Genomic DNA, 25,844 nt, shown 5'->3' with positions numbered 1-25,844 from the left:
TGAACAAAGAGAGAGGACATAAGATTAGGAGAAAGCAAAAGGTGGGGAGAGTTCAAGTTCTTACTTCAGAATGGGTCACCTAAAAATGCCATATGTAAAATGCAACATCCAGCCTACCACCTGCCCCTGCAGGTTCTCCCTCTGCTGTTGGTGTACCCATTTAAAATAAGAATATAGGGGATTTTGCTTTAATGGGAAAAGTCTTCCTCCCTGTTACCTTTTGGTGTCAGTAATAGCACTGAGAAATCTGACTGCATATGGTTAGTGTTTGCTTGCATTTGTCATGCGTTATAGAATTAGATTTTTTAAAGTATTATTTTCTGCACAGCCTTTTATTCAGTCGCGGGGGACACTATGCAGATTTATATACCAAGCTATAGGAGCATGGTCTGAAATGCCTACTAAAGCCTTTCCTGGATGAACCACTCTCAACCACCCCATCCACTTTGCCTGCGAAGCCACTGAAAACAAAAGAGGCTGACAACAGGGGAAGCCCCAACTTCGACAATAAAAATATGTCAGCATGAAAATGGTTAATGGTGAGTATTATAGCTTCAAAAGAGCCCATTGGCTACCCCTAAAGGATGCCCTGCAATTGTTAAACTCATCAGATGCAACTACCCCTCCTCAGCTAGTCCTTACATTTGTCTGGCTAACAGTAAAAAAATACTATAATAAATCGGTAACATATGTTGCCAGACAAGAATAAGTGATATAAATAAAGAGTCAAGAGACATAGCCCCTCAAGAACAATGTGTAAAGATTTAAACTTTCAATGTATTAGTTAAGCTAGGAACATTTTAGGAGTAACTTGAAAGCGGTGTTTATATCATTCCTTCTCTTTTTTTTTATCTTTTTTCCTTTTTCCTTTTTTTTTTTATCTTTTTTTCTTCTCTTCAGATTGCATTTTAAATCAAAATGTTCTCCATGACTGACTGCTTTGCAGCACTAGGGTAAGTCCCATTTTTCCACAGCTTAAACAAAAAATATGCCTAAAAAATCTGTGCCAGGAAGGCATTTTGTTGGGTTTTGGTTTAGGAAATAAACACGATGTTGCTGGGAAGACAGCTTCTTTTTTTTTCTTTTCTTTTCTTTTTTAATCTAAATATATAAAATTGTGCATTTGCAAACCGAGCTACTATCAAAGCCAGTTCTTCATGAAGGTGACAAGTTACCCAACTTGTAATAAATTAGCAGTAGCAGCATTAAAAAAGAAAGTATAAACCAAAATACACTTTGAGACTTGGCTGGATATTTTATTTATTTTTTTCTTTTATTGAGACATCCTTTGAAAAATGGCATAAAATAAATAGTTTTACAAAGCAACAATATAATCAATCTCTAAACGAGAAGATAAATCACGGATTTCATTAACTGCTGGTAGCCAATTTAAATTGTAGTCTTGTCCATAATGTCTATCTATCTATGTATGTCCAAGTTATATTAAAAACCTTTAAATGGCTTTGTAATATCAGCTACATCTAGCTATTATAATAATTAATGATACTGTTTTATAAATCAATATATGTATTCTTGATAAATTCATATCCAGTTAATGGTGTAATTTAAATAAAAAATTAATGTAATAAAGGACATACTGGAATAGGCAGGAAATCTTTAAAGGTTAAGAGGCAAATTTGTCTAAATTCTTTTCTTTGTACCTATTTTTTGAGAGAGCCTCCATTGAAATTCAGCTGATAGCAGGCTGGCTCTTCAGATCACACTCTTGCCATTAGTTTTGTATTAAGAGCGCTCGGTGAGTTTTTGCAGCCAAAGGAAAGGGAAAGCTCCTTCAGCGAAGTGAATACTTTCTGCCCTCGTTTCTTATCCTGCTGCAAAACTGCAAACAAAAAAAACATAGATCACTCAGTGTTTGGCCAGAAAAAGAAATGGTAAAAAATGTTTTTTTTCTTTATTTTTTTTACCATTTCCTGTTGATTCTGTATTTGTATTATTACAAGGATATTTTGCCTTTTCTATACAGTGTCATTAAAAAAGGTAAAATATGGATATTTTGTTTCAGGCATGAAGTGCATTCAGAGGAGCGTGGAAACCCTGCAGACTGTTCAGTGTAATAAAAAGCTGTTCTTTATCTCTTGTTTTAAATACAGTTAATCCTGTTTATTCAGCAAACACATCTAAGAGCAACGTGGAGGAAAACACTGAAAAAAAAGAAAAAACTGAAAATTGCCTTTTTGTATTTGCAGTGGTGAGAAACCATGGCTCTGTTCCTTTGCTTTTATTTATAGTCAGTAACCACAAAATGTATCTCTAACAATAACAGGGGATTTTAATAGGCAATATTAATTGTTCTTCCCCTAACTTTTGATCTTAAATGTTTCAAACAAAAGCCCGCTGCCTGTTTATACACCAAATGTGTTTGAAGAATATCTTTTCGAAATGATGCAAAACATGACACTTTGTCACCCGCACTGACATGGTACAGAAATGTCATTTAATCCATCGAGCGATTTATTTTTTTGGGGGTAGGTTTTTTTTTTCTGAACATTGCTCTGCCTTATTTAGAGTAGCAGCGATCTGCGCAGTTTCTTTTGACACTGATGGGTATTTCAAACCCCTTATGCCGAGGGGAGGGAGGGAGAAAAAGGAATTTGCTGCCAGTCGCTGTGGCGATCTGGCTCCATAAGCCATTGCTTATTTGCTAAAAGTTTACATTTCAAATGAGCTTGAAATTTAAAGGTGGGTTATCTTGATGCTGGGGCTGCATTAAGAACGGAGGGAGAAAATAGAGGGAGGACGATTGCTCTCGTGTGTTAAAGTCTTCTGGAGTATCGGTACTATAGCCGTTTAGAATGTATCTTGTTTTTCGAGGCAGCTAGAAGCTGGAGATACGCAGCCGTTTCTAGGAGGCTTAATTTAGGCTTTATAGGAAAAACATCAAACAGCAGCTTACAGTAACTATCTGAAATACATTGCACATTTTAAATATCTTCATTTGGAACCCTGCGTTATTTCCCCCCCGCCCCTTCGCTCTCTCCTGGGATCACTAACGTGCCTCTCCCCAGACAAAGCAAGGACAAGCCCCATCCTTAAAAATTATCTGCCTTACAGATCACATTCCCAGGCATGTTCCCCGGTTTTTATTACTGCGGATAACCTCTTAATGCTATCACAATTTTATACTTGTTAAGTGGACATCTTCCGTATATTTAACTGCAAACAAAGTGACTTCATTTTGGGGGGTGGAAGGAAGGAGAAATGCTTTGGGATGATTAGAAACATAAGTTTCTATCTTCTGTCACACGAGCCTATCAATTATTCAAAACCCTACTAAATTTATATGTCTGTTCCTAAAACGTTGTTTGCACTCGTTCCCTGGGAAGATGGAGGCAGCTGATAATTTGGCTAAATTATGCATTTGAGCCCAATGGTTACAAATGAAAGACTCGAATTTGGTAGATTTATTTGCAGCTGCTGAAATTTCCTGGTGGCAATGATTCGGATTGACTCCTTCAGGGTACAAATCAAGGGGTGAGGTGCTGCCCGCAGGTATTTAGGTGGACCAAACTGTGTCATTACAGCTAATAAAATGATGCATTGGTGAGTTGGTGGGAGGTTTTGCTGGTTGGATAGGGGCAGGATACAGGGGGCAAAGGGCCTAGAGCAGCCCTCAAGGTGCTGCTTGCTCCAGGTAGCTATTACCTGAGTGTAAAGTCCAATAAAGGGGAAATTACTGCTATTATAAGATGAGCTGTGAAGGATGCAGGGTGGGTGATGCTGGCTTGAGCAGGGTGCAATGTGCTCACCCCAAACCCATGCTTCGACCACCCCTGATTCATTCCGTCTGCTGCAATGGTGTAAGATATCCCCCTTCCTCAGCGGTGTCAGGGTGTGATTGGCAGCAAGTCTCTGCTGAGTGCGTGTGTCCTGCCATGCGCACCAGGCGCAGGACGTGAAGGGGGAGTTTTTGTAATTTTCTATTTTTTTTTTAAATAGATGGGCTCTGACAAATAACGCCGCCTCTCCGCAAAGCATTGTGAGCAGCAGCCCTCTGCAGCAGCAAACCAACCCCTGCTTGCTTTATCAGCGGCAGAACCTCCTTTCCTAGAGGAAATGATATTTTTGTGAAGATAATTCGGCTGATATTGCGATAGCTCAGGGGGGCAAAAAGCTGTAGACCCCGCAGGCTGCTGCACTGGGGGTGGTTTATGGTGCTGGGCATGAGAGCAAGAGAAGAAGAGCTGAAAGAAATGCTACTATGAAAAATGAAAGAATAAACCAAAATGCGCCCAACAGAAACACCGCCCTTTCTCTTGCAATGACAGTTGGTAATTGCTGAAACACAGAGAGCCTTAAGGGGGGAAAAAATATAAAGAATTTAATTTATATATAGAAACCAAAACATTTCAGGCAAACAGAAAGCAAATTGCACAAGCCCTTGTGCTGTCGTTTCTCCCGCTCGTGCTGCCTCTGAAGTCGCACTGCTAAGAAATGTATTCCCATTTTTACAACTCTGGCATAAAGACAGGCAAGCGGGAATGGGGAGGGAAAAAAACAAACCCAAAACAAAGGACGTGCGAGTGCTTTCATTTATTTTGATAATCCTCCTCCTGCTCCAGAGCGTTTTGCTGTCTTTGTCAAAGTGAATGACAACAATTTGGCCAACTCTCTCTGAGCTGCACTCAACAGTGACAGGCAAATTATCAGAGGCCCTGCACTCCTTATTATCAGAGGAGAAGTCATCAGGAGGACGTGCGGAGGATCCCTCTCCCCTGTCACTATTTGTCAGTGGGACAAGGGCCACTGCTATGGGTAGCTGACAGGTAATTTCAACAATAACAATTACTCCTATTACTGGTGTCATAAACAATTCGCCCAAGGCATGACAATAGCAAAGCTTTATAATTCAATGCCATATAAATAAATGCCAGCAGGTAACAAGTAATTTAGCTCCAATCAGGCCTTGGCCCTGGCATTAATATTGTTATTGCACGAAAATGGAAAATTGAAAAAATTCAATATGTTAATGAATTAAGAGGGGTTCAAAGGCTAAGGGTGGGGAGCAGTGATCAGGCTGGGGGGGTGTGGGGTGTGTGTGTCAGATGGGAAACCAAAAGCAGCAGAGGCAAAATCATGCTTTCAGAACCGGCACAATACTTGTGTTGGTACAACCTTCTAACTAGCTTTTGATATAAAATGTGGTCTTGTTACGCTGCCTTTCAGGTCAGGGCAAAACACATGCAGGAACCTGAATCCCACCCCTTGCCTCCACATTCCACAATGTGAACAACATGCGTGAAAAAAATAAACTGAATTTAGTAGCTTTATTATAAACAGAATTGTATTTGAAATGTTATGCAAGACATAGATTTAACAAAGGTTAAAGGTTTATTTGCAACTCCGTTGCTTTATTGTCCACTTCTTGCGTTCCTTTAATCTTTTTTAAACAAGCTCTGTTAAATCATTGATTCTCTATTCATCAGGATGAAGGATTTTATTGTATTTTTTCCTCTCCCCAAATGCCCTTCATAGGCCACAACACCCCCAACCCTCCTATGAAAATGATGATCAACAGCGAACGAGACAGGGTCCAATATCTCCAAGTCCAACTTCTTGATCAACCCAACCTGCAATTTTACTATTTGTCCAGCAAGACAATGCGGCATCAGCCTGACAGCAGTAAAAGAATTTGAAAATCTCTAATTAGGAGAGCTGCGGAGCAATTAACGCATGTCAAATTTCACTTCATCAAGTGCCACTCTAATTTTCCCACGAAAAATTAATGGACTTTTTTTTTTTGTATGTGTGTGTGTGTGTCCCCTCAAGGCAATGTTGATTCAAATCTGCTCAAGATGCAGCGTTGCACAGCTAAGCATCTTCTTGATTACAACCCGCCACACTTCTAACTGCTTTCATTCTCACTGCCACAGATACTTTGTCAACAGTCAAATTACGCCATGCTGATAACAATGCATAATGGTCTTCCTCAAAGGAGGCTCCTGTCATGGAGCAGCCTTTCATAAAACCCGACCGGTTTCTTCTCCGGGAAATAGATCTGGCTGAGAAAAATGAAGTTTTTGTGGTTTCAGCATTGGTTGCAACGTAATTTTTTTCCTTCTCTTTCTTTTTTCTTTTTTTAATTCTCTCCCTCATGCAATAATTTATTTATTTTTGAGCTCATCTGAAATTACAGCAGGGAACTGTTTGAAGAGCTATACAGAATGGAAAATATTTATCGTCACTGTTTGTACAGGCTTTGCTTAACCACTTTGGTCCAAGACATTTTAAAGAGCAACATCCTCCTTCCAATACAACTCATTTCTTTTTTCTTCTTCTTTTTTTCCCCCCTTTTCCTTAAGGTACAGGGCAGCATCCTGCACTCTTTGCATAAGCACAAGCCCCGCTGACGTCAATGGGAGTTTTGCCGGAGCGAGGGCTGCGCGCCTTGGCCCACTGCTATAAACACGTTGGGACTTTCTCTTTTAATGGATGGTATTTAGATCCTGAGCAGGGCTTGTTTAACATGCACGTTTGCCAGAGTCCTCAAACGTCGTGGGGCACACAAGACAAATTGCCTTTTTGTCAGAGCAGGGTGGAGGGCAGAAAAAAAAAGCACTGAGCTTCCCCAGCTAGTTTTTACCTTCCACTAAGCCCTCACCCTGTCCCCCCACCAGCCTTTTTCTGGGAGATCAGAGGGTGTCATGCAGCAGGATTTCCAACAAGTAAAAAAGTGGAATTAATAAGAATAACATACTCCAAGGATTTTTCTTTCCTTAAGTTTCATAGTTTAAAAACAGCTGTCTGCTCACAAACTTGGGGAGAAGAGGGGTTAGTACACACAGCCCTTGGCTATCACTGGCCTTTCTGTTGTTAACCACCCCAGTGGTATGGGTAGGGCACGTACTCCTTGGTGTGTGTGAAGCTGTGTATGCCATAAAACAAAGGCAAAACCACACATTGCCTTTGATCTGAGCCATCTTTCCATCAATAACTTTTCTTGCCACAGATAAATGACTGATGTTGCAGTGCCAGGTAACGTGGGCCCTGCTCCACACGATATTTTCCTATATCCTCTCCGTTTATATCCACCCCCTCCCCTCCAGGCATTAACATTTTGTAATTAACTCTCTCAGGTATATTTAGAAATGTGAGATTTGGGGTATTGGGTTACTGGAGTCTGGATATTCCCCTCTTTGTGTCCTACAGCTAGGATGGAGGAATGAGTCTTCCTCTAATGACACAGCCTGGTGCATGCGCGGTCCTCAAGCATCTGCAGACCGACGGCACGGCAGCCACTGGGCCTGCAGGTTAATACATGTATAAGTGAGCTTTCTTTCCTTCATGTCCTTCCTTAAGCTTTAAAAAGTATAGTGTTGCATTCAAACAAAGCAGAGATTATATACTTTGCCTCAACATCCCCTCCTCCAATTTTTTTTTTTTTGGAGGGGGGTGGAACACCAGAAAAATGCCGTCACAAAAATAATAGGCAAGGCCATAATTTAAAGAAAGAAAGAAAAAAATGTGATTATATAACACATCCTGCAGTAATCAATTTTACCTCCAATATCTGCTTTTGTTTTCAAAATGCTAAATAAACAATACATAATGCATCCCTCATCAGCCAAAACCATGAGGGCTCTGTGCTCAAATAACAGGAAACATATTCAATTTTCCTAACAGAAGACAGTTCATTAAGCTGTGCCACATCAAATAAAACTTTAATTTCTCCAGCATCAGAGTCGCAATGAAAGCAATTGAGGAAGATGAGCCATATGGTACTTCTATCAGCAAACACATATTGCTCATTCCCCCAAAGTTTTCTAATTCTGCTCCCCAGACCTGTGTAATATAGATAATGTGCTCTGAGCGCAGCAACCATGAGCTATCTGGTGTACACTTCTAATACTGTATTTAATGGGAAATAATGAATCATAAAAGCCTGCAGAAGACGGCTTTTGCTAACCTAAATCTCAGCTGTAATTTCATTGTTCTGTGCCTAAGATGCTGTTTGCCCTTTTCAAACAACAGCAGTTGAACATAATTATGCTGCTAGAAACCTGGGCTGCAAAAAGAAAGCCTTCCTAATATCACCAAGTTTTTATTAACTCTTGAAATCCTGTGCTTGGGGGAACCGCGGGCAGAGAGTTTAGAACCCTAAAACTCTCTATTAGGTTTTAGGGTTCATTAAAGCACACATATGTGTATATCCCGATTTCCAGCACGCAGCCCCACAAATTAAATTCACGACTCTCACATCGGGCCAAAAAAGCAACAGGAGAAGTCTATGAGAAATTAGGAAATCTTTTTGACATCGGGAAATCCGACACTTGCCTGCTCTAACATCTGTAAGTGCCAAAGCCACAGAACCTAGTAAAAGGGGGATTTTTTTTAAAGGTAAGTCTATTTTTCTTCTTCTTGCCAGACATAAAAATTGCGGTTAGTGCCTTGAGTAAAGGGCCCTCTAAACTTTATGCTGTTTATGCTCTGTTTATAAATCCGTAATGATATTGTAAGGTTAAAAGTTAAACAGTACTGTATTTCCTCTGCCTTTTTCTCATCTGCCTCTTAGAAAGTAACCTGTGTATCTCCAAGGCAGTATTGGGGTTGTTTCCTGAGGAAGCCTATAGGTAAAGAGATATTCACACATTCACACGGGAGGATTCATAAAGGCAGGGTGAGAATATAAAGGTATTATTTTGACATGACAAGCCCTGCTTGGAAAATGTCTTTGACTCATCCAAAGTAAGCCTCTTTCTTTCCTCCCCTCCCCGTCCCCCATCCCCAAAATACGGGGCTAATTTAAAACATTGTCTAGATATGCTACTTATACATATTGAAAACATATTTTAGTGGCTGTGTTTGTTTTGGCAATATATGAACCCCCCCCCCCCAAAAAAAAAGCCAATTAAATTAAAAAGAGCGACTTTTAAAAGGTAGAGATTGCCTTTTAAAAGCTTATTAAAATCAGCATGTTAGATGTCTGTCTTTGAATTAGCTCAGAGGCTTGATTGCTTTCATTAAAGCTGCCTGTTTGGGTGCTGCTTGGTGAATGTTCAAGTCTGTTTTCCCCCCCCCCTCTTCTTCCCCCCGCCCCGAGCTGCTTCTCACTACTTGTCAGCTTGGATTTTCCCTCCAAATTTGAAAGCAAAACTGATTTTTTTTAGAGCAGCAGCAGCCACCCTCCCTTGCAAAGCACAACAAAAATCACCACCAACCCGAGCCAGAGAGAGACCAACAGGTAAAAAAAACCCATTAAAAAACAGCTAAAAAGAAGCAAAGATACCCCCAAAACACCCACCCTGCCCAAACCACCCCCTCCCAAAAATTCTCCACCCAAAGCCACCACAAACCCCAAGCCATCACATTGCTCATAGCCCATGAATGCCTTAAAAACAAATGTTTAAACAGGTTTTTTTTTTTTTCTTGAAGCGGCGGGTAGAAAACCTCTGCATGCTCCAATGGGTTACAATAACAATGCTCTATTGCAATGTAAAACAAGCTGGAGGAGAAAAAGGTGCTTTTTGTTACCATTTTATCAAAGCTGTTCATCTTCTAGCTGCAGGCAGCATTTTGCTGGAATTGCAGATATTTCTCTGTCCGGGCTCCTTTGTTTGTGCATCTCATTTGCATATATTTATCTCCAGCTGAGGGTGCTTTCAGCTCATTAAGGCCTCCCCTCGCATTATTTCATAAGCCAGCTGCTAGGAGGGATTTCACCTGTGGTGACTGAGAAAAGAGGGGTGAAAAAACCAAATTCTTCATCAAAAAAACACAAACCAACAACCAAGGAAATCTTCTGACTCTCTTCCCCTATAAATGGGCACCATTTGTGTTAAACAGCCTCTTGTCATGATAGATGCCTCCTGGGGTCAGGGGGGAAAGTTGATTTGAAGGTCAGCAGTAAAACAACAGACAAACCAGACGCCAAACTGGTTCCTTAGCTGTCGGTGGGAGCAGCGGTACAACCAGGTCTTGAACCTTTTTCAACCTCTAATAAAACAGGGGAAGAATCTGAAGTGGAGCAACCAGGCCCCAGAGGAAAAAGAAAAACCAAACCCACAAATAATATCAATATGGAGCAGCAACGGGAAACAACAGGGCAGCTCTCAGCGTTACGGGCACGCTGCTATTGTTTCAAGAGCCGGGGAATTAATTCCACTTATTTATTTAAGGCGTGTCAACTCGCTGCCTAAACCTGTTTCGGTGTCAAGATGAATAAAACTTTTATGGCTCATAAAATAGAGCCATTCATCTCAATGGTCTTTGTGGTGCCTGGGTTCGTTTTCCTCCCCCCCCCCTCCTCCTGGCAGGCTGAGCTGGGCCGAAATCTTGGCGTCCCGGTGCTACCAGCTTGCTCCTAGGAGCAAAGAGAATTTGGAAGGGGCATTGCAAGCTCAGCTTCTGGGTTTGATTACAAATGGTGAACATTAATTCATCATAATCACGTGCAAAAGCCCCCCCCCTTTATCCCCATCCTAAAACCTACAATGAATTTACGTCATCTATATGGAGCTTTGGACCAACAGGTAATAAAATACAATAAAGCATGCTTTTTATCAGGAAAAAAAAAGTCCCATTAATTATAGTTCATGACTACTCTAAACCAAATGTTCAAATAGTAGTTGGAAATGATGCATAAAATCTCAGCATGTTCTGATAGGTTATAGAGTCAGTGGTTTATTGCAATGTAAAACAAGCCACAGGAAGAGAGGGTGGTTTTGTTTACCATTTTCATCAAAGCTGTTCATCATGTTGATATACTTATGCTATATCGTGACCCCTACATACGTTGCATTTCATTTATTTATTTTCCAGGTTGTTGCCACTTTTGCTGCCTTTGCTTTGGAGAAGTCAAGTAATTCTCTGGCCCCTTTGAAATATGTCTCATCTGCACCGAATTTCTGCCAACAAACCAACCCATAGATACGGATGTAAGAAATATTTATTATCATCGAGTCAGGCTTTCTTTTACTTAATCTGAGGCAATTAGTACCTGAATAAACACAGACTAAGTAATCTACCTCCTCAAAAGGTAATTAGACTTGAAAAGCGCTGTTCAGCTCTACCCAAGGAAAGCACGGCTCTGATTAAAACACTTTGGAGATTCGCTTTCATCCTTGCTGCCTTTTGCCCTGGAAAACCTTTTATAAAATCCTTGTAACTTTTAATTTTTCCCCATACCAAACCTGAGGGCCACTCTTGGCCATTGCTGCCCTCTTCCACCTCCTCAAATCTTTAACCCCGCTTCTCATTTTTCTTTGCCTCTAATCTAATCACTAATTCCTTGGCTTGGCCAAATAGTTAAAAATGTTAAGTGCTGCTCGCAATTCCTGCTGCCTCCCCCTCGTATCTGTCTCTGTTTATGGAATGGGCCCTGGTTTCCTCCTGCTCTTGTTCAGCTGTAGGTCTGCAGGTCAGGAGACTGTAAATACACACAGAGCTGCCCCAACCCATAAATCTGAGCAAAGGGCAGCCTTATATATTCAGATAAGGGATGCAAGGCAGGGGGTGGAGGGGGGTTGAAGAAAAGGAATGGAAGAGAACAGGCAGACTCTGTGATGAAGGAGGCACTTCGCTAGTGACAAAACCTGAGGTGCCAGCAGGCGCTGGGGGTAAGCTCTGCAGGACAGAGAAAGGAAAGCTCTGCTGCCTTGCAGGATGTGCCAGTGAGAGATGAACCTGAGATGTTTGCCCTTCTCCCACCCCTCCTTGTTTATATACAAACCATTACAAAATGCATTTTATTACTTTTGGGGCAACAAAATTAAACAAGAGGTTTTCGATGGCTTTCTCTCCTCCAGACCTTTGTTGGTCTATTCCCCCCCCCCCCCATTTTATTTCCAGCACCTTTGAAGCTTTCAAGGGAACAGTCCCCCCTGTTATTGCTTCTCAGTTCCAAGGTCTTAGAATAAATAACATTGTTATTACTCACTTCACCAATTTCCAAGAAGAAATATTGCTGCAGCAAATGCGAGCAGCACTAATATTTGCAAAGTGATAAATGGATTGTTACATACCTTCCCGTCTGTGTGGCCTCCAGCCATCCTCTGGCCAGCTACATCCCTCCTCAGGGCAGGAGGGAGGGTGCCTTTGAACTTAGCAGGGTCCAGACATTCAGTGCCTTGCACGAGAGCCTGCCCTGAGCCTCCTCCCTTGCCCTCGGATGGAAAGATGATTTTTAATGGCAAGACCACGCAGGAAGTGGTACCGGCACAGGAAAGGACAGGAGCCATGTACTGGCACAAAGCAGCCAAAAGTGAAGGTGCTTTTGGCACAACGATTTTGGTGGGGTTTGTTAGTGCTGTGTGCTGCAGGGAGAGGGGTAAGAGGCTTGGGACATCCCTGCAGGTGTCCTCCCTCACCCTTGCTGGTGCGGAGTACCACATCTCCAGTGTCACAGCAAGAGCCACCTGCCCTCCTCTGGGTGCCAGCGATGTGACTGATTTTATTTCAAACAAAATCTCCAAATCAAATTATTCCTGGGATGCAAGTCAAGCTGAAAAACACCCTGGATGCGTGGTAATTAAAATCTAAGAAAAATATTTTACTTCAGACCCAGAAAGAGTAACCTGCTGACATTCCTTAGACTGAGTCTATTGCATTTCAAAGACATGGTCCACAGGGTAGGGGCTGGAAGGGTTTGATCAGTTGATTTTAATGTCTTGGCCAGGATGAACACCTTCACCTTAGGTTATCCAGGCACCAGATGTGATGAAAAAGCTTGTTAAAAGCTGTGGGAAAGCAGATTTCCTCCACAGAGCAAAACTTGAGCTGCTCTGGGAGCATCATCTCCTTTTCCCCAGCGCTGGTCTGGCATCATCTTTGTGGCTGGAGCACCACCAGGGGTGGTAGGAGTGAAGGGGTGAAGGTATCCTTCATCACATTACCCTCCCTTGCCTCCCTTTACTTCTTAGGAGGCTGGTAGAAGCCCTAGGAAACACTCACCAGTGTGTGCAGGTCTCATGTAGAGGATAAACACGGCATTATCAGCATCTACATGGTGTCAGTTCAAGGTGGGAGGAGGTGAAGGATGCATGCAAAGGTTTCAGCAACCTGGGGTGAAGGTGTTGGCACAGTTTGGCAGTGATAGTACATGGATAAGTCTGTGCCCAAGGGGATGGGGAAGGTGGGAGGCTGAAAGGCTAGGAATATACATTTGTTTGTTTGTTTTCCTAGTGAGTACCTTTATCCATAAAAGAACGAAGAGCTTTATTCATACACTGGGATTCATACACATACATTCTGGGATCCCAGGAAGGAAATCACCCACAAACTGTGGGCAAAGGTACGAAAGGATCAATCAGAATAGGTGGCAAAAATACATGTGACAGTTTTTCCTCCTGGCCAAGGTAAACACCATCTTTTCTTTCTTTGTAAGATGAGAAAAATTAAAAGGAAGGCCGTAAGTTACATGATAGAAAGTCTTTGGGGATAGGCTCTCATGCAAAGTACATACAGTTCAACAGAACCGATAAAATGTTTGGTTTTGCTTTCTGTCTTGGTTTCTGATCGAAAAATTAGGATACATTTTTATTCATAATGCTTTCTCATAAATGTATATGTGCACGTGTATGTTTATACAGCTGTAATTAGGCACATACCTATATGTACATGCATACATAGATACGCACATATTGCCTATTTGTAGCTGTACAAATGTACACACATTAATAGGTGCATGTGTACACACACATACACAATGTACACTCACACCTACATGTGCATGTTATACACACACCCCTAAAGCCCCAGCTTGCCACAAGTGAGAAACAACAAGGGATCCAAAATTATTTAAGGGAAAAGTGATGAAAGCAAGTAAGAGCTGGGGCAGTGGCGTTGTGGGGAGGAACCCTACTGCTTGGAAACATCCAGAAACCTCCCTAACATCTACCGGCACCTTTCCCAATGCCAGGAGCAGCCCCGGGAAATGCTGCTTGAGGCACTGAGGGCTGGGAGTGCCTCAAGACCGTGTTTTCTTGAGCGTTTCCTGCCAGGCAGGAAGCCCTGTGAGAGCAGCATTGCTTGTGCTGCTCAACTTCCAGCCCCAGGCAGCACGCAGGTAGTAAGAAAAAAACCCAAATAATTGAATAGATACAAAGCATCTACATTTGTATGAACAGCAAGCTTTCAAAGGGGGAAAAAAATCAGGTCTTCCTTTTTTTATTATTTCTTTTCCTCAAACCTCAGAAAAAAAAATTAATGTCAAGGCAGTTCTTATTTTATCCAGACCAGTTCATAAATCCCAAGTCATAAATCCACATGATATCCCGGGCTGCTGGATTTTGCATTTGGAGCTCTGAAAGACCGATAGCTGAAAGATTTATAAAATCCCAGGTAGCCGGAGTGCTCCCTATTGGCTCCACATCTGAGGGGTCCCTGCGTCCTGCTTAGCCCAGCAAGCTGGATGTATGGGATATATTGTGCTCGAGCACCAGCCCCCTCCCGACCCCCACATCTCCTATTTTCAGCTATGGTGAAGGCTAAAATTTGGTCATTTGAGGTGGATGGGCCCTGTTTAGGGACCTTTCCACACAGACATAGGGACAGACAGAAGATGGGGATGCCGGGAGCCTCCTGCAAAATAATACCATGGATTATGTTTTAGATGTATGATTTAGCTTGCATGGGAGACCTGACTATAAACAGCAGAACTGTTTCAGTTGCCTTGAATATACATTTAATTTTGCTCCTTGCAACGTCACTGAATAGGAGTTCAGAAAGAAGAGGATATCACTTCTGGGGCCAGAAGATAAGGTACTTAGAGGGGAACAGGACCAGTCTCTTAGCAAGAAAATAGTAGCTGAGGTGCTTCAGACAAAGTACATGCTGCAAGCAATTTAGCCAGCAAAGCAGCATGTTCATGTTCCCCAAAGTGCGCTGAAAGATGCTGATGTGGTCTTTTTCATAGGTTCAGTGCATGCGAGACCATGTGTCCTGGGACAGAAGTCCCCCAAAACAGACCCTCTGAAGAGTGACGGGTACTATTTGTCTGCATCCATAGGATGCTGAAAACACACTTAAAACCTTCCCTCAATTACTTTCCTCTATCCTTCCTTGATGACCTTATTCAAACTTAATATTTATCTCCAGGCTTGCAAGGACAGACATTTTTAATATGCTTCTGTTGCATTAATAAAAAGATTTAAAAAAGCCCCTCTTCTGCAGTTACAAGAGTTTCTTTATAGCTGTGAGGATATTAAATAACATCTTTGTTACTGAGAAACAAAATTATTTGCTTTATGTTTGAACTATTTATGGGTCTGAATTCATTGACGTCTATGAAGGAAAATCCTCCTTCACCCTCCCAGGGAAGGGCAGTGGATTCAACCTGAAGCCAGCTCTGTCTGGCTGGTCCTTTATTAGAAGCACATTGCTCAGTTAAATTTAGGTATTTTTTATGGGGTTTTGTTGTTGTTGTTTGTCTGTTTGTGTTAGTGGGAATTAAAGCATTGCAAGTTTATGCTTCCTGCGTTTCGAGAGTATCTGCCTTTGACCATCCACCTTAAGCAAGCACCGTGAGCAGATTGGCTTGCATGCCACTGATAGCTGCCTGCCTCCAGCACGCTTTCTCCTCATCAAAATCTCCAGGTTCATTAGAAACAGTTACTCATTTAAGAGGTCAAACTAAACCAGACACAAACAGACCAAAGCATTTACGTTAGGACTATGTCAGACTCACGGCAGGAGAGGTTCTCCCTGGTTATTCTTGAAATCCAAAGCTTTCCCAAGCTTGTTAGTGGCTCCCACGAGGTATCCTTCCCCCTCTCAAGCAGAACATACTTCTTTTTAAACCTCAAACTCCCATGGACTAAATTTATGCCGTATTTCATCTTTTTTTCCTGCTTTGTTACTCTTTATCTCTCTTTCAGCTGGGTTTGACTCATCATGAGTTCACAGCTGTTGAATGCAAGGCGGTGTGGCTAGGGATGGGGTTCAAAAGTGCTGCCTGGACCAGTTATTGCCCAGCCCATCCAGGCTCTGGGCTGCACCATTACTTAATCCACCCTGGCCCTACAGGCCAGGTAGCCCTGTCCTGCTTGGGAATGCTGTTTTGCCTCTTTGGCATTTATAGCATCTTTGATGTTGTTCAATGCTCTACAGGCACTGGGTTCGGTAGCTTTGCTTTTCTGTACACGCCCTAGCCCCCTGACTTTATTGATGCCATTTGTGTTGAAATGATAAGGTGGGATTTGATGGTTGCTCATCAAGAGATTGGGTTGAAATGAGTCCCCTGGTGCAGAGGAGCTACTACAGCAGGGTGAAGGGCAAAAGCTTGCTACCGTCTGTTGACCAGCCCCTTCCCACTGCCTTTCCACTTGCGGTACCTTTGGGAGCAGAAGATTTCTTTCTCTTTCCAAACAGAAACTTGGGATGTAGCCTCTGACCAAACATTAATTTTTGTCTGTTTTAAATGTGCAAGTTATCTTAAAGTTTCATTTTATTAAGAACATCCACAATAGCTCTTTTCTTCCCTCTTTTCTTCTGTTTCCAGTTTGCTAATTAAAAATGCTGTACAAGGACTAGTATTGAGCTATAGAAATGAAAGGTCAATACATGAACAACTCTTCATTTGTAAATAATACAGCTCTGTAATCAATTATCTCATTTTCACAGAAGACATATTAATCTAAAAGCAAAGGATGGAGACATTTAGAAGATGTACAGAGGGGATCTTTAAATGTTAAATGTTCTTTAGCATGTGCTAAATAAAGGTTTGGCAGAGTGAAAATGTAGTGCACAGCACTGACACTCCAGGGAGAGCCTTTAGGTCAAGTGATTTGTACCTTCAAAATAGTTCTCCATAGCACTGTAAAGCCTCTCTGTTGGTAGCAGTGAGATGGGTTAGCGTCATTTAGGATGATAACTGTAGCAGGGAAGAATACTCAAAAATTTAAGAAAGGTCAGCTGCTAAAAGAAAAAAAGAGTGTATTTTAATAGGTGAATCAGTCCTTTTCTCACTGTTATTTGCTTTCCATGAGCAGTGGGAAGGGAGTTTTCTGCCCCTCCTTTTCCATAAAAACAGACTTCTGGACTGGAGCTGAGACACCCATGTGAGAAGCTGCGTGGCCAAGTGCCCTCAGTACCTGGGGCACAGGCAGGGAATCACTGCTCTGGGTAATACAGCATCCCACCGGAGCCGACGTGGGTTTCTTTCCTCTTCCATGGGTCACAATGGGAATCCACTAAAGGTTTTAAAGGTAGAACAGTTCCTGAGTGTTGGAGATCTTGTACACGACTCATAAACATGTTAGGGGAAATTACAGGAAAATGCATTCCCCAACCTAAAAACAGCTTAAGCTTTCCATCAAATGGAAAGAAAAGGCTATTGCCAGCTCTGCTAGGAGCTGGGTCACTTCGTATGCTTGTTTACTGAATTTGACAACGTGGAGATGGTAGAAGTGGGATGAATGTAATTTCATTTTCATTTTTGCCTGTTTGCGTTGCATTTGCTCTATGTCAGTCCCGCGCTCACCCCGGATTGCCAGCTTTAGAACTTCTATTGAACATGTGTTGGGACTTATGGGGAAAAAGCCCCACCCCACCCTCCCCAACTCTCCCCACCCCCAGTTCTCACCAGTCAGTTGATCTCATACCATCCCCTGCGTTGACCTCCTCTGTCCATCGCTGGGTGGGAGGAGCGCGGAGCAGGGCCCATGGGTAGAGCCCCACCAATGCGAGCCCTTGTGCGAGGGGAGGGTCTCCCTCCCGCTCCCCTCTGCCACAGTCCTCTCTCCCCTGCTCCCACACCTCCCATCAGCCAAACCCATTGCCTACCAGGAGAAAGCTAACCCCTCCCCCCCCTCCCCTTCCCCCCCCCAAACTAAACCAAAGACAAAAAAAACACCCACAAACGGAAAATGGGAATTGTTCTCAGCAGGCTTCACAAGCCAAACCACCTCCCGGGGGGCCAGGGAGTGCCCTCCCACAGGGGAAGCTTAGGGAGGTGATACCCCTATGGGCATCAGTGGGGTTAAGGTTGGCTTCAATGTTTTGCCTCACTCCCCTCCATAGTCTTATTGTTTGTCACAAACAGAAATGCACCCTTGGCACAGGATGATTTAGCAAGGCATCATCCCAACTCCTTCCCAGCCGGCCGGGGGGGACTGGGGCAAAGAACCAGGACCACCAACACCAGCAGTGCGAAGGAGGGAGGGCAAGCCGTGGTGTAGGGATCTCCACTGCCTTTTCTCTTCTGCCTGACAGCAAGGGTGAATGTCTGCAACGGCAAAATCCTCACAAAAGTCTTGTTTTGGCTTGCGCGGCAGGAGCGCTGGTTGTGGAATTGGCATTGCTGAAGGAATGGCAGGCTGGCGACGCGGCGAGCCAGGAGCCCTGTCTGCATCGCAGCAGATACTGCGGTGACGCACGAAGTTATTCGCTTCTTCTTTAAAAATGAACCTTAGGTTAGGATGGAAAAAAAAGATCCCTAAACCTAAATATTTCCAGGTTTGCTCACCCCCATGGGTTCAGAGCACGCTAGAGCTGCTTGACCCACAGGAACTTTCAAAGTGCTCCGCGAGCCGCCGTGCCAAAACAAATGTTACTTTACCATCAAGTAGGCAGGAGAATGAAAGCTGTAAGATGTGTGAGTGAGAAAAAAGGAGCCAAACAGGAAAACCCCTTTCTTCTGATTTTAAAATCCTGGATGATCAAGTCTGTTCTGCTCGCTCTGATGTAATCATTTTGCAGATACCCAAATACACATCCTGCCATGGAAAGTGCTCTCCCTTTGATTCCAGGAAAATCCTTTCTAATTCTCTTTAAATGTTCCAGGGCTTTTTGAAATGATTGCTGTCAATGCCAACCAAATGCTTTAGATGTCTCTTTTTTTTTTCTTTTTTGCCTGTCTTTAAATACTTGCCTTATTTTTATGCAGCCCAGTTACCGCTGTACAGTGAAAAAGTACCTAGAAAAGAGATCTGGTTTGCTTTAGCCTTTATACCATATAGAGTTAAACACTTTAACCTTTCTATTTACTTAGTTGCTTTAATATGATTTCTGTAACCCCTCTACTTTATTTGTTTCCATATAACTTCTTAAATATTTATAACACAGTAGCCCATACACATCCTATATGACAGACTTTTACTACATTAGGCTTGCCATAGCTATCTAGTAAATCATAAGTCACATTCCCCCTTAAAGTTCAAAACCAGGGTTGTTCAGGTGAACTTGGACTGAGTTTGTGAGGGACCAGCTCAAAAAAACCTGGGTTGGTTAAAACAATAGATAGATTTGTTTAACCAGAAAATAATATCTCCCCTAAGGCACTAGCTCTGCAGTATTTACCATGGCTAGGAACACTGCTGGATGGTGTGCTACTCAATCCATGCTCTTCAGTTGCTCTGAGGTGGGTATGTGACCACAATTCAGAGTGATACCTCTTCCAGTCCAGTTTTAAGAAGGCCATGAGGTGGGCCTTCAAGAATCACAAAACGCTCTCCAAATCCATGAGATTAAAGAAGAGCACCATTTGGGGCATCTTTGGGATATGTTATTCCTCTTTTTTTTTAATTTTTAGGATTTTAATTTTTTTAACCAGTCATTTAGGGATTATTTTACATTTTCCTGGAAATTGTTTTTCTCCTTTAATTACAAGATGCCAGAAGCAGAATCTAGAAGAAAACCACCAACACACATGTGACTTATAAGAGAGCCCTGATGTCTGCTATATAGTTGGACATTTCACCTTGCAGTCAGACATAAAATTTTACAGGTAAATAAAATACATTGAGCATATTTATTTTTCAACCCCCTAGATATTTTATTCAGTGCTTTTTGGATCTTACCAGATTTCACTGCAAGCCAATATTGCTTCTTCATGCTGTCTGAATGGTGTCCCAAATTGGACAGAAGGGATTAAGGCTGTGGGTACTGGTGACCTCGCTTGTGCCAAGCAAGGCCAACAGCTCCTGAAGCCATGAGGATGGTGCTGCTGTTACTTCCACTGCTATTTCTCCATTCAGTCCACCCCTTGCTGAGCCATGGCTGTGCATCATTTCTCCCCAGCATGAGCCCTCATCACTTGCTGCTGCTCCAATGCCCCACATACCCCATCCCAGCATGATGTGAGGTGCCCAGCTCTGAAAAAAAGCCTTCCCTGGATAGTCCACCCTGCCTCAGTGGAGCTGCCTTGATTGAGGGTGAGATCTCTAGCGTCTGATCCCTTCTGTCCTTGGGTAGGTTTGCACACACATGTGCTGGGTTCCCAGCCCTGGTGTCAAGTTTAGAAAGAAAAACCTCTTCCAAGCTTCCTTCCCAATGGGATCATTTCTACAGCTAATGTTCCTTCATGCACTGTCTGCTGTGCTGCTATTAAAGCACAGCTTGCCGACAACTGGGGAAGAAATACGCTCCCCACATTGCAATGCTTCCTCTACCCAGCTCAGCATCAGGAACCAGGCAACTGGGGTGGAGGGTGGCTGCCTCTCACCCTCCTTCCTCCAGATAAACTTTCCCTCTAGAATGAAAAATGGTCATTTGTGTTTCAGCAGACCATAAAAACCCCGTTTGAAAACTTTTCAAGCCTTTTCCAAGTTGGAACCGCCTTGAAAGACTTCAGACCACATTGCCATATGCGCTGGTGGCATATGGTTTAATGCACGCTATGCTGCTGCTCCTCCACTGCCGCTGCCTTCCCCTCCCATGACAGGACCAGCAATGCTGCAAGGATGTATTTGCTATAGGATGCTCCTTGACATCTTCTTACATATTCTCCAGTTCAAAGCTGCCGCCTTCTCCAGTCGTTTGCCATGGTTATGCTCCCAACAAGCTGGTGGATGCTGCCTGCACCTCCAGGTACACACAACTCAACACACACAGAAACAAGTGTCCTCTCTCCCACCATAACATGTTTCTTCCTCCTTTTCCAACAACCTCCACAGGAAACATTTCAAAGCAAACAAAATGAGTACTCTGCTTCAGCTGGAAAGTTTTACTTCATTTCTTTGTTTTGAACCAAAACTTCTTGGATATTTGTTTTTTTCCCTCCTCTTTCTTCTTGCTTTCAAACAGAATGAGCCATCCATGTTTCCTTTATTTTTTTTTTCTTATTTTTAACTTCTTATTCCTCTCCTTCTCCACTCTCCTTCCTTTCCCTAGTTCCCTTAATTTTACCCTGCCTTTCCCAGTCTGGAAAAAACAAGTATGAAATGATATGAAACTCTGTAATTGCCTCTCTCTGTGATTTCAAAAATAAAACCAAGACTAATTGAAAAAGATGATGAAACACTTTATTTGAGAGGAAGGCAGGGGGAATAATTTTCCTCATCTCAAAAATCCTTGCTTGGCTCTAGGGTTGGGATTTTTTGCTTCCACAGTTAATTTTCAGAGATATTAAAAGACACTGAGCTGTCTGTCCAAAGTGTGCCTGCTCCAGTTTCATCATTTAGGCTGCAAAACACTGGGACTTCATGGCACTGATGTCCCCAGGACCGTGGCTGTCACAAAAGCCTATGTCATGATGACATCTGTGTGGACCAGGCAACATGAAAGTGCCAGTATACATTATACAGCATGGGTATAGATAGACACAGAGAAGCTGCATGTTAAGTGCTTTCATCTGCCCTCAGTTTTTGCATTTCATCTGCTACAGGTGTCAAAACAGGGGCAAGTTTTGAAGGGAGGATTTGAAGAGAGGAGCAATAGCTTCACAGAACCAGACAGCTTTTTGCAGAAGGCAGCAGTGATGGCTTTTGCTTGGGCACTGCAGGCAAGAGGTGTTACTTGGCATTCAAAAGAGATGCTTTTTTTGGGCTGCCCTAGGCTTTCCTTATCTTCCAAAAAGTTCTCCTCCTCTGTGGCCTGCTTTTAATGGAGATTTTTGTTTAACCAGAAATCCAAGGGTTTGCTGCAGGATGGTTCTGATGGAAAATTTCTAGCCTGCACCTGGCATAGAGGTTGTCACTGGGGAGCACCTGGGCAGCACACCCTCAGACACCAAAAGCCAAGAGGATGCTGGGGTTGGGAGACAACGCTGCCAGGCTTTCATTGCGCTGTGTTGCACGCCTTTCCCCAAACAGTGCCACAATGTCGTGGGTGAAGCCTTGAAAAAGAGCATCCTTGTTTTCTGTTTTCCTTTTCATCATCTAACATCCGTAACACCACACAGAAACTGCAGACAGCAGATCAGCTCCCCACATTTTTGCTGTGAGCTGCCCGAACACTGCACACAAACAGCCCACGAGCATACAAGACATTTATATCCAAGAAATTTAACACAATATCGATCTGAGAGAAATCTGTGCCTTGCAAGTGCACTTGTTCAGGTAAGTAATGTATGCAGATACAGTCAAGCTGTGAAAAAGAATAAAGATTACGAGCATTAATAATGATAACAACAAACCACCACCACCAGAAATCCTCATCAACTGGACATCGGGTGAAATGATACCAGACAAGTCTTGTCTACAGGGAGATTGTCTTTGCGGCATGATTTCTATTGAAGTTAAGGTTGAAATCTGTGTGCTTTGTCCAAGCCATATAACGGTTTTATTTAGGAGATACCTTTGACTGTACCTCAGCTGGCCCTGAGTGCCATAGGTGTTAGCGAGATCTCAACAATGATCACAGGACAGGGTCCAAGGCTGGGATGAACCATGGGGAAGGCGAGTTGGCAGCAGGTCACAAAGCTCTTGGAGGAGCAAAAATTCCCTCATCTGGCTTCAGCATGCTTGCTCCAGCCAAAGAGTAGCACAATGGCACTGCTTCAGGTAATCAGCAATAGGAGAAACCCAGAAACCAAACATTTGTGTTGAAAAGGCAAGCAGGACATTTCTCCCACCTTCACCTTACTGGCTATGGAAAGCCATTAACGAGGGGGCTATGTCCCAGATATGTCTTTCTCCACTCATAACGAATACACTTTTTTGCACTCATAAAACCAGTACTTCAGCAGTTAAACTAATAAGAAGACATTAAAAACGTCTTTCCAAGGTTGTGTCTCAGAGGTTAAGGACTTGTTGATACACTCATGTCTCACACATGAACCTTGCTGCTCATGTTCTGCACCAACACTGAAGTGCACTATGTGAAGCTCTCCTGACTCTTTTCCTCCTCCCCTTCCCTCCCTCCCTCCTCCTTCTTTTAATAATTTGGTTTGGGAAAGAAGGAAGATGGGCGATCTTTCACCTCACTGAATTGTCACAATGTGTGGTCATGACATTGCTGCCTGCCGCAGGCTCATGGTCCCATCAGATGTCCTGGGATTGAGACCTATAAGAAGTTCTGACACATATTTACCTTCAGCTTTTTGCTGCAACAGGTCATCGTTGTGTTATCCTGCTCACGGTTAATATATGGCACTGCTCTTGAACCTGACTGGAGCACAGATTTCCATGGCGTAACACACAAAGAATAAACAGGCACTCTCTGTTTTCAAAACCTTCAGAAAAGGCAGCTCCTATGGGATGAATGTCTCTTTATTTTCCATGTACCAATCTACCCTCTTTTTCATGCCGCCAGTGTACTTTCCTCTTCTATCTTATGCACCCCCACTAAAAAATGACAATGAGAGAGGGTCTATATGGGTAATGCATCACTCCTTTAAAATTTATCAGCTCTGAGGTTAAAAAAAAGCCTTTTTTTTCCCTACTAAAAGGGATTTTTATATCCAAAGACACAAAGGTAATACCCACTGCATTGTAGCTTCAATCTTTTTTCTTTTTCTTCCCCCAACAATGGTGAAAAGATGTGATTTTTACAAGCGAATAGGAAGAAAAAGCCTGAACACACCCTGGGAACATGTTTAAGAAGTTGATTTATGTTTCATGCTGAGCCTTACACCTGCAGTTCAAGCAAAACTCAACTTTGCCGCCCCACAGAGTCTAGTTTATTAGGTATCAAGGAGTCACAAGAAGCCATGTAATTAAAACTGTAATTAACTGGAAAAGGAAAGTGCCACCTGAGTTTTGAGAGGCTGTCAATTTTATTTCCATTACAGCTCTCCTTCTGCTTCTTTTGTCTATAGAGTGGGTTTTTTTTCACCTCATCTTGATAAGGAAAAACAAACTTGTTTTTTTTTTAAATCTTTTTACTAACTAAAGAAGCACCAAATTCTCTTAGGTCTTTACTCTTGGGAAAAAAACCAAACCGCTCAGTTTTGAGCTCGGATGCAGGTTTCTCACAGCGGCATTTGCAGCTGTGTTTGCCAACAGGTGTCAAGTGTGGTCCAAGGCAGAAAAAAGCCCTGAAATGTCCTACTGGCGGAGGGTCAGATGAGTTCAAAGCCCATTTTAACAAAACATAATCAATGCCCTTTAAAAAGGGGGATCGGCGGTGCCTTGTTAAAATGCATGACCTTGCTGTGGCGGGCAAGCCAAGCGCCAGGCGTCCCTGGATCCAGCACGTCCCTCCGAAGGCTGCTGGATGCTGCCAGAGACCACCGCAGTATTCCTGTGGGCAGGACAAGGCCACACGCAGCAAGACAAAAACACGTCTGGGAGAAATACGAGGTGACGTGAGGAACCTTGTCAACCAGAGGAATGAGAAGCCAAAAGGGGCCCAATCCCCTGGCCAAAGGAATAAATCTCCCATGGATTTGGGTGGAATGTGCTGCCAGCCCTGTCCTGTCTCTACCTAGTGCATCCACCAGGAAAAATTTCCCCGGGGATCAGAAAGTGGTGCCAGAATAAAGAGACAGTTATTTCATAAGATTTAAAGAAGCAAAGGCTTAGGTAAACAACTGAGGAAAGAAAGTCATAGTAATACACAGTTAAAGACAATCACCTAAAAGGGTAAAATAAGAACAAAGACAGGATCTATCTTAAAAGTCATTACAAGGGAGATTTATGAACATATATATAACTTTTTGTAGAGGAAATGTTTGTCTTAGGCCAGTGCATGAAAAGGAGATTGACATTCTTCCTTCTCCATTTAACCGGGGACAGAAGTCCATCAAGTGAAGTACCAGCCTTGAGAATGAAAGTTATTACTGCAAAAAGCAATTTTCCTTTGGTGCCATTCTGATAGGCTTGGGTTTCTTTTTCCCCACCTTGCCCCAGCTTGCAAGGCAGAGGTCTCAGGACCCTCTGGGTTTGAAGGCAGATCCTGATCAATGCTAATTTGGGGAAGTGAGCTGGAGGTACCCACAGCAGATGATACACAGGGCTCAGCTTCTTATACAGCTACAAGTCAGCAGGGGCACCCCCTGACCATCTGTGGTCTATAAATTACAGTAACACCGGCACACACTGCTTGTAAATCACCAATGAACAGGCTTTACCTTATGACACACTGCATGAACCCTGTTGGATATTCCAATAAACTCCCATAAACCATCCGATATAAACTCTGGATTATGTTTCTTTGGGGGGCAGGAGAAAAAACCTGGACTTTTCTGCACTTGCACAAACTTCTTATGGGTGAAATGAAGATGCACCCTGAGCTGTGTGGTGCATTTATATATCAAGTTTTCTTATGCAACAGATTTGCCACCCTCGCCATCATTATTATCATATATATTTCACTTTCCAAGAGTGCATCGGCCTCGAGGTAAATGAGGTCGTTGCTCTCCTGAACAAAAAAAAGACACCAGTCACTTCAAAAATGCTATTTAACCACTTTATAGAGGGTATGGCTGGCTTGAGGTCATGCGTTAGCTCTTGCTCCTACAGAAGCAAAGGACACATATGAGACACTCCTGTTAACAGCCTATGCTCAGTGCAGCAAGAATACTATTTCCACCACCTCTGCATGATGAGGGCTAGAGCTGAAGCTTGCTACCTCTAGAAGGACAGGCCATACAATAAGAGCTCCTCACTTGCTTCTTTCTCCCTGTGAAGTTGCTCTTTTACCCTGATCTGGCAATGGGGTGGAAGGTTCAGTGGTTTGACACACCATCAGATCTCCCCATGAGACACACTCCTGCCACCCAGCTTGGTTTG

General features: G+C 43.0%; 3 long non-coding RNA genes across 8 annotated transcripts in view; 1 reads left to right on the top strand and 2 right to left on the bottom strand.

The window, feature by feature from the left end:
• On the top strand, positions 1-21,172 carry LOC134159903 (uncharacterized). Of its 5 annotated transcripts, XR_009963361.1 has the most exons (7): positions 8-539; positions 901-953; positions 7,168-7,268; positions 8,531-8,703; positions 10,777-10,892; positions 19,562-19,678; positions 20,683-21,172. It is a non-coding gene; the product is annotated as an uncharacterized LOC134159903 (long non-coding RNA). The 5 variants fall into 5 exon arrangements; XR_009963362.1 differs by lacking the exons at positions 19,562-19,678; positions 20,683-21,172 and adding an exon at positions 8,181-8,306 and having other exon boundaries at positions 1-539; positions 10,777-11,751; XR_009963363.1 differs by lacking the exons at positions 19,562-19,678; positions 20,683-21,172 and adding an exon at positions 2,024-2,071 and having other exon boundaries at positions 4-539; positions 10,777-11,751.
• LOC134159925 (uncharacterized) lies at positions 6,727-15,800 on the bottom strand. Of its 2 annotated transcripts, none has more exons than XR_009963365.1 (3): positions 15,641-15,800; positions 9,490-9,687; positions 6,727-7,262 (listed from the first exon to the last, which is right to left on the bottom strand). It is a non-coding gene; the product is annotated as an uncharacterized LOC134159925 (long non-coding RNA). The 2 variants fall into 2 exon arrangements; XR_009963366.1 differs by lacking the exon at positions 15,641-15,800 and adding an exon at positions 11,979-12,105.
• A 76-nt stretch (positions 21,173-21,248) lies between the features above and the next one.
• LOC134159920 (uncharacterized) overlaps positions 21,249-25,844 on the bottom strand; it is a 277,126-nt gene continuing 272,530 nt past the window's right edge. The window contains exons 12-13 of the long non-coding RNA XR_009963364.1: positions 22,480-25,473; positions 21,249-22,257 (exon numbers count right to left, since the gene is read on the bottom strand). This is a non-coding gene — a long non-coding RNA (uncharacterized LOC134159920). The remainder of the gene's footprint in view (positions 22,258-22,479; positions 25,474-25,844) is intronic.

The sequence above is a fragment of the Pezoporus occidentalis genome, unplaced genomic scaffold, assembly GCF_034315485.1.
Source record: "Pezoporus occidentalis ecotype Australia unplaced genomic scaffold, CSIRO_AGI_Poc_V1 ctg10, whole genome shotgun sequence".
In the NCBI taxonomy this organism is placed as follows: domain Eukaryota; kingdom Metazoa; phylum Chordata; class Aves; order Psittaciformes; family Psittacidae; genus Pezoporus; species Pezoporus occidentalis.
The sequence above is the reverse complement of the archived record's forward strand: the minus strand, read 5'-3'. Positions and strand labels throughout refer to the sequence as shown.